Source organism: Agelaius tricolor, unplaced genomic scaffold (assembly GCF_023055355.1).
Source record: "Agelaius tricolor isolate 1412-34295 unplaced genomic scaffold, bAgeTri1.0.p SCAF_47, whole genome shotgun sequence".
Classification (NCBI taxonomy): Eukaryota; Metazoa; Chordata; class Aves; order Passeriformes; family Icteridae; genus Agelaius; species Agelaius tricolor.
In genome coordinates this window covers 2,128,887-2,137,553 of record NW_027269307.1, presented here as the reverse complement: position 1 = coordinate 2,137,553, position 8,667 = coordinate 2,128,887, and positions in this window count along the sequence as shown.

Genomic DNA, 8,667 nt, shown 5'->3' with positions numbered 1-8,667 from the left:
ACAGTTTCAAATTATGTTCTTAAGAGTTCATAGTGTTACTTTTAAATACCTCAGATAACACTGCTTTCAAAAAATGTCATCTTCAGACAAGAGTAACCAAAAGGAGAAAAAAAACCCTGAATTGGTCCACCTCTGAAAGCCACTCACTCACCCTCACCTGCCACAGCTGGTCAGAGGAGAGAGAAATATATTGAGGGGTTCATGAGTTTAGATAAAGACTGGGAGAAAACACTCCAAGGGAAAAACAGGCTCATCTTAGAGATACAAAGAATTTATTACTAACAACATCAGAGGAGGGTAATGAGAAGTAAAATAAGCCCTTAAAAACACCTTTTCTTCCCCCCGCCCCTCTCTCCTTGCCACCTACAGCACAGGGAGACAGGGCATGGGGGTTTTGCTCAGTTCATTACCTGACGTTTTCTTCTGCTGCTCCAGGAGAGGAATCCTTCCCCTGTCAGATCGTGGGGTCCCTCCCACAGGAGACAGTTCTCTGTGAACTTCTCCAACATGATTCCAATCTCATGAGCAGCAATCCTCCCAAACATGAGTCCCTCCCACGGGCACACAGTCCTCCCAAGCCACTGTGCCGTGGGTCTCTCTTCCCACAGGGTGCAGTGCTCCAAGGCCAGGCTGCTCCAGCCTGGAAGCTGGGCCCTCTCTCTCCACCAGGTCTCCCACTGGAGCAGAGCCTCCTCCAGGCTCTCCCACTCTGCTGAGGGCACCTCCCCCAGGGGCTGCAGGTGGGTCTCTGCATTCCCCATGGATACCCATTCCCTGCGGGTGGATCTCTGCATTCCCCGTGGATCCCCAGGGGCTGCGGGTGGATCTCTGCATTCCCCATGGATCCCCATTCCCTGCGGGTGGATCTCTGCATTCCCCGTGGATCCCCATTCCCTGCAGGTGGATCTCTGCATTTCCCCTGGATCCCCATTCCCTGTGGGTGGATCTCTGCATTCCCTATGGATCCCCATTCCCTGCAGGTGGATCTCTGCATTCCCCGTGGATCCCCATTCCCTGTGGGTGGATCTCTGCATTCCCCGTGGATCCCCATTCCCTGTGGGTGGATCTCTGCATTCCCCATGGATCCCCATTCCCTGCAGGTGGATCTCTGCATTCCCCATGGATCCCCATTCCCTGTGGGTGGATCTCTGCATTCCCCGTGGATCCCCATTCCCTGCAGGTGGATCTCTGCATTCCCCGTGGATCCCCATTCCCTGCAGGTGGATCTCTGCATTCCCCGTGGATCCCCAGGGGCTGCGGGTGGATCTCTTCATTCCCCGTGGATCCCCATTCCCTGTGGGTGGATCTCTGCATTCCCCATGGATCCCCATTCCCTGCGGGTGGATCTCTGCATTCCCCGTGGATCCCCATTCCCTGCAGGTGGATCTCTGCATTCCCCGTGTATCCCCATTCCCTGCGGGTGGATCTCTGCATTCCCCATGGATCCCCATTCCCTGCGGGTGGATCTCTGCATTCCCTGTGGATCCCCATTCCCTGCAGGTGGATCTCTGCATTCCCCGTGTATCCCCATTCCCTGCGGGTGGATCTCTTCATTCCCCGTGGATCCCCATTCCCTGCGGGTGGATCTCTGCATTCCCTGTGGATCCCCATTCCCTGCAGGTGGATCTCTGCATTCCCCGTGTATCCCCATTCCCTGCGGGTGGATCTCTGCATTCCCCGTGGATCCCAGGGGCTACAGGGCCACAGCTGCTCCACCAGGGGCTCACCATGGCCTGCAGGGGAATCTCGGCTCTGGGGCCTGCAGCACCTCCTGCCCTTCCTTCTCCCCTGACCTTGGTGTCTCCATGTTGTTTCCCTCACGTGTTCTCACCTCCTCCTCTTCTCTGGCTGGAATTAAACTTGTGTGCCCCATTTTGTTTTGATTTTCTTCTTAAATATGTTAACACAGATGCATTACCAATGTCTCTAATTGGCCCAGCCTTGGCCAGCAGCATGTCCATCTTCAGAGCCTCTCACAGAAGCAATCTCTGAACCCCCCTCTCTCCTGCTACCAAAAACCAGGCTGGGAAAAACCAGCACAATTTTCCACCATTGAAAACATTTAGACAAAAAAATATTAAAAATGCATATGGAAAATGTTTTTATGGAAAATTTACTGTAGGAATTGAAAAAGCTCTTTGAGCAGAAAATTCTCTGCTAGCTCTCTCGAGCAGGCTGTTAAACCTTTCTTGGTTTTGCTGTTGTATGAGTTCAATAAAAACCAGTAATATCAACACATCTACCACATTTTTCTGTGTGACATAAAATGCTCCCTTAACACTTGAATCAAGTAGCATCACTACTGCTCGTAGTAGCCAGGCCTGCCAGAAAACCCATGTTTTTCTATTTAGCTTGCTAGGCATATTTGCTTTTCCTTCAGCTCTTCTTTTCTGTGTGACATGCCAGCATTTCTTCATTCCATCACATCCTTATGCTTGCTTTCAGTATTCATTTTTTTCCAGTGCCAAATTTTTTGCCAAATGTTCTGTTGCTTCTGTGGATGTGTTTGCAGCAGGCTCCCTCTGAGTGTCTGTGTTTCATATTTGAACAGCTCATCAGCAGGCATTTCAATTCTCTTGCTGGGAATTTGTTTTCTTCCTCAAAGAGATCTTTGCAGCTTGATGTTGACAGCTTTTGTCTTCCCCTGAGGCAATTTTATTTAGGGTCTCTGGGTAGTCTGTCATCTGCTTTTGTAGAAATAAAAAGGCAAACAACTATGCTAATTACTTCAAATATGGCTCACATGTATAAATTGCTACTAGTGGCAAAAACCTTGATTTGACCCTTTTTTTCTGGACACAGTCATTCAGACTGTGTATGCTTCTTTATACCTTGAAAGTATCTACGTTTCTTTCAAAAAAAAATTAAATTGTTAAAATTATAATATGTACTACCTTTTGAACACTTTCTAAATCTCGCAACATCTGTTGCTTTGAAATACTTCTTTAACCAGGCTGAAAATGGAAATATTTCCGCTTATTTTCCCTTTTCTTCTTCACCACCTACCAGATAAGTGACAAACACAGGCATGGGAGGGAGGGAGGATCCTGAGCACACTGAGAGCCCCGGCTCACTCTCTGTTCACAGATCAGTGGAGAAGGCTCCGTGACAGAGCGCGGGTGGGACCGGGGGAAGTGCGAGCAGTTTGACTTCCTGGCGACATTGGAGGAGGTGTGATGTGGCAGGTGGCAATGTAGCAGTCTTGCAGAAACCAGTCAGGAGTAATGGGCTGGAAAATCCAAGGTCACCGGTGCAGTATCATCCTGGTGCTCACTATTGGTGCTGCATAAAGCACGGGCTCAGATTATTTAAAGCACAATTGGAGCAGGGGAAGGAAAAGGTGGAGGGGAGGAGGTGATGCAGCACGGTGTTCTTTTTTGCAGAGACTCTGTTTTTTATTTGGTAAGATTTATTTTATTTTTATTTTTATTTTAAAGGCAGATACTCATTTGGTCTTTCATTTGACAGCTGGGCACTGTTATGCATGGCAACTGTCACGTTTTCCTGAAGTCCTGCAGGCTTTGGTGCCGGGTAATGTGGAATCCAGCCCAGCTTCTGTTAAACTATTTAGAGCAGTTTTTTAATTTTTTCCTCCCAACTTAAATTCAGAAGCAAATGCCCTTTTATTCAAGTGAAACTGAAAAGGATAACCAAGTATTAGGAGCAAGAAGTACCTCCCAGTGAGTTTGTGGACAACCAGCACAAGGTGGCCCTTCTTGAGCAGGGAATTTGGACCAGATGACATCCAGATGTCCCGTATAACATCATTCCTATCATTCTTGAAGTTCAAAATCCCAAAGCATTGAAGGATTTTTTTTTTTTAGTGACTAAATCTTTTTCTTCCATTTGAGCACAGTGAACTGCTTGCTCTCAACTTGCTCCCACACTCTTGTGTAGGCTCAAATGTCACTGCAGCATGATATCTTAGTGTGTTTCTGGAGACTGATGTAGGATGTCAGACTAAAAAGAGGAAAGTGATCTTTGCTGAAAAGCAGTATTTTTTCTTTTTCAATTCAAGAGCTAATCATGCAACGTTTTCCAAATTTTATTCAACTATAATGGGAGATATTTGCAAATTCTAGCAGTAGATTATATAAACCATCATCCTATCTCTTCAAGTAACTCAGAATATGGTTTTGTTTGGGTGGGATTTTTTGGGCTTTCTTTTTTTTCTTTTTTTTACAGCCTGATCGGTTTTATCTTCTTATAGGAAGACTTAAAAAGGAAAGCAAGGATCAATTTTGCAGTAGAGCTGTCAAAATAATTGTTTCTATTTTGCACACATGTAGATTTTGAGGGCCAAGGAGTACTGGTTTCAGACTAAATCTGAGAAATCACACATCTGAATTCTCTGACAAGTAAGAACTTTCTTTTCCTTTGGATTTTTAGTTGAAACTGATGTTCTTGTCAGCATCCCAGATGATACCAGTAATGAAACTGCCAGCATTGTCAACTCCATTGGGCTAGCTGCCTGTTTCTCCCCAGGACTCAAGATGCAGGACAGCCCTGCCAGCAGACTCCCTGGGGCTGTTGCTCTGCAGCTTCAGGAGTCCCTGGCTCTGAGGGAGACTTAATTATGTCTGACTTAAAGCAAAAGGTGCAGTTGTGTCTGGCCCTTGGGGCTGGTACATCAGGAATTCAGGTAAAAGATTAAACAAAGCTGGTGATGCCCAGTTTGCTTAAAGCATAATGTTTAGGGATCAGCTTTTCTTTGAGGAAACTTGAATTGATAAAAATATCCCTGACTAGTTCCACCTTTCAAACCAGGTTAGACGTATCTGGTAGGGACTGTGCAGCACAAGATGTGTGATAGTTACACAAGATAGTGTGTAGCAAAAGAGGAGATAAGATGCCCAAGTCTATCAAACAGGTATATTTTTACCTTTCAAATCTTATCAATTCAGCATGGTAGTTATCTGAAGGACAGAGACCCTGTCTACGTTTTGAAGCTTATGCAATTGAAACATATTTTTCCTATATTTGAGAGATCTTTTGGTCTTGACTTTCATCATCTTCTACTATGACTCAGGGAGGGCACCATGAGCTCACTACATCATTCTGTCTTTTATGTTTGCCTCAGTGGTTTTCCTTATTCTTACCTGAATCTATGCGCTCAGAAGTTGGGACAAAGTTTTCCCACAAACCATCTCTTTGGATCAAAGGACACCTTTTTTTTTAAACTTTATCCTCCCCCTTTATTATGCAGCCTACCAGCCTCACCACTTCCTCTTTCTGAGGGTAGTCCATTCACATCTTTTACCCCCACATTCATCCTGTAGCCTTCATCATCTCTTTGCAGAATTCTCTTTCTTATAACCTGTAAGTTTCCAGAAACAAATTCCTACCAGCTACATTTTTCTGTTCTCCCATCTCCAGTGCCTGAAAACAGATTTTAAGAGACATTCTTTAAAGAAATTGAGAATAATAACTGTTCTGGAAGTTAGCACAGTTTCCTTGAGGAGATTCAATTGCTATTGAGTTCTGAGACACAGCATGAAGTTCACCTGTGCTATCTGTGAGTTGTCTTGGCTGAATGTGCCATTCAGCATAATCATGTATATTTTAGATTAAAAAGTAAGAGTTTTATTTCTTTATTTCTTTAGCAGAAAATTAGAGGAGCCAAGACATCTCATTTGGCACGACAGCATTCCATTGAGCCAAAAGGTAATTTTCAGAGACTGCATCTTTGGAAAGTATTCCTGCAGCAGTGGGGTAGTGATTTTAATGCACAGAGCTGCGTTTTAATAGCCAATTGAGATGGCTATTAAGATATAGCATTGTACATTAACATCACCACTGCTCAGAGAGCGGCTGGTGGCTGCTTCTCAGCTGACAGCTCCCTGCATTCTGCTTCATAGCAGTGCTTTCTTCAGAAGCTCCTCTGATCTCCAGAAAGAGAAGTAAAAATCATTATCTAGTTAATATTTCACGCTGTGTTGGGCATACAGATCCCAGGGGGAGAAGCAGGAGAGCAGCGATGCTGAGCACGGGGACTGCGAGGCGGAGGAGGAGAGAGTGAGAGAGGAAATCCCTCTGTGAAAGGATCACTCCTTGCTTTTCATCTCATAGACTCACTTCAGCTCAGGGAAAATGTGGTTCATGAACCCTGAGACTTGGGATACAGTGCTTAGGGGAGGACTGTGTAGCAGAAGTGGCTTGTGTAGCTAAGAGGTAGTAAGGTACTGAAATTCATGAGACCCTGAGAAATGTGAGAAACTGCCAGGAAAAAAGGTATAGCTGGAAAACCACATACACTTAAAAAATTTTCAGAATCTTTTAAGGTAACCATTCAACTTTTACTCTTTGTACTTAGAAGAAACTAAAGGACAGTAATCAATGACTACTATTTGTTTAGGCATTCCCTTGGCTATAGTTTTCTGTTCTGATATGAAAAAAGTTTTGCTTGCTGTCAGATTGCACCTAAACAACCTCCCTTGCAAAAATGCAGAAATTAAGGAAAAGTGTCTGAGACATTGCAGGCTTACATCTCTCTGACAGTAGATGTGAGCTGGCTTTCAGAATTAGGGGGAAAAAAAGAATCATTGCACTATCCTTCTCTGCCCTAACTTTCTGTTCACAGTATGTGTGGATTAAATCTGCAGATAGCCTAGCATAAAGAAGGATGCTATTTCAAAATTTTGTGTAACAGAGGGAAAGATGTATTCAGAAGCTCCCTTGAATGGCCTTACTGTATCCTTTGATCTCTGAATTTTCCTTGGGAATGAGCTACAGCAATTATCTATCTTAGGACTTAGTTTCTGAAAATTTACTTGAAGCAGAGCTGTGGAGGCCACTGACTGAGATCAGTAGCTTTTCCTTTCAAATTCTGTTAAATAGAAATGTTTATGAGTGTATTTCCAGTTAGAAAACTTTTAAGAGCATGATATGAAAAATATGAAATTTCCAGGAAATTGTGAGTTACTGCTTAAAAAGAAATTAGTATCTTTGAATACTCATAACATTCTTTCCAAAGATATATGGAACTGCAGGATGTAGTTAACAGCCTAAAACTTCAACCTATAAGTGTTGATAGTTTTACCAAAGATTTGTGAAGACAAAGTCAAGAAGCAATGTAGAAATAAAAATATCAAATTGATTTACACAAAAATATCAAATAGATTTAAGAGAAGGTACATAGAAAGGTACCTGTTTAATATTTAACCTGCTAAAGAATGTATTAGTCTTTCATTTTCTGCTTGTCTGTTCTTTGTATTATAGTAGCAAATCCCATCACCTGTGTTTGAACCTTCTTACATTTCTCTGGGTTATGAGAAGCCATGTGTAAGAATAAAGTCAAATTAGTTTGATAAAATTTTATTTTGGTGTTTTTCTTGTTAGGAATTGATTATCAAGTACTGTCTTTTAAAACAACATTTCACAAATACAATGATTAAAGTATTTTTTAACATGAAGGAATAATAATTCAGGCTGAAAAACATCTACTGTGTAAGCATCATCTCTATGGAAAATCAGATGTATTTTCTTATTCAGTATCCACAGTATTCCCAAAGAATTAGTGACTTGTAGTACCTGCAGGCCAAAGTCTAGCAGTGTACAGTGATCAAAAGACTGGGGGAGAGAAAAATTGTTAAATAGTAAAAATTTTGAATATTTTTTTTAAAATATCATCAAGTTGGCCCCAGGATTTTTTTTTCTTACCAAGTAAATTTACATTTGCTGTGTACTGTATTCTGTTGTTCCTAACTTGGAATATCCAGTTTGAATGTGTGTTTATTTTTCTATCACACTTTATTTAAAACTCTGAGGAAACAGAGCAGCAGTTCATCATTTTCATGCTGTTATGCACCACTAGAGGCCATCATATACCTCCTTAAATATTAGATAGTTATGCAAATTATTCTAGAGAGGATGTGAATAGCTGATGAATGTAAGAATCTATATAAAAGGGCATGGGGAAACTTACTTGAGGGAAGGCTTTAACACAACTGATTATTGTGAACATCATGTGTTTTAAGGCTAATTCTAATTGATTCAGAGCACCTCTATTCTCCTGTATACTCCCAGGTAACCTTTGAATAGGTCATGGAGTGTATGTGGCAGGTGAGCTTTGGAGATGGCAGCTGTTCTTTGCACATGACCTACGTCAGTAGATACAGTCAGGCTTAGAACATAAAGCAGTAATCTTTTAGACTGATTTTTGTATGTTTGGATTAGGAATTAAATCATTTTTCCCCCCTTTATCTTCCCATCTAGACAATGAGATCTTGATCCCCCACAGACTGTATTGAGTCATTAAGGAGATAACATACAGTTACTTCTTTAGGTATCTGCCTGATACATAAAATAGACTTTGTGTTACACGGTTGTACTCTTTTGAATTGTGGAAAAAAATGACTGAAATTATAGAGGAATTACAGGTAGCATGATTTTAACTGTGAAAAAATCAAATTAACATTAATCTTATACAACCAGGAGGTGCTACCAAGAGTAGTAACACAAGAGGGTGGTAAAAAGATGAATTAGTTTTACAGTGGGTTTGGCTGACTTTCTGAAAAGGCTATGGTGTGACATGGACCTTATCCAGGAGATCTTTTCTACTGCCTTGATTTTCAGTTTCACTCCTTCTAGAAAACTAACCATTCAAAGAAATACATCTTATTTTACTTTCTATTTGAAGTCTTGCTGATTTTTTTTTCAATGTAACAG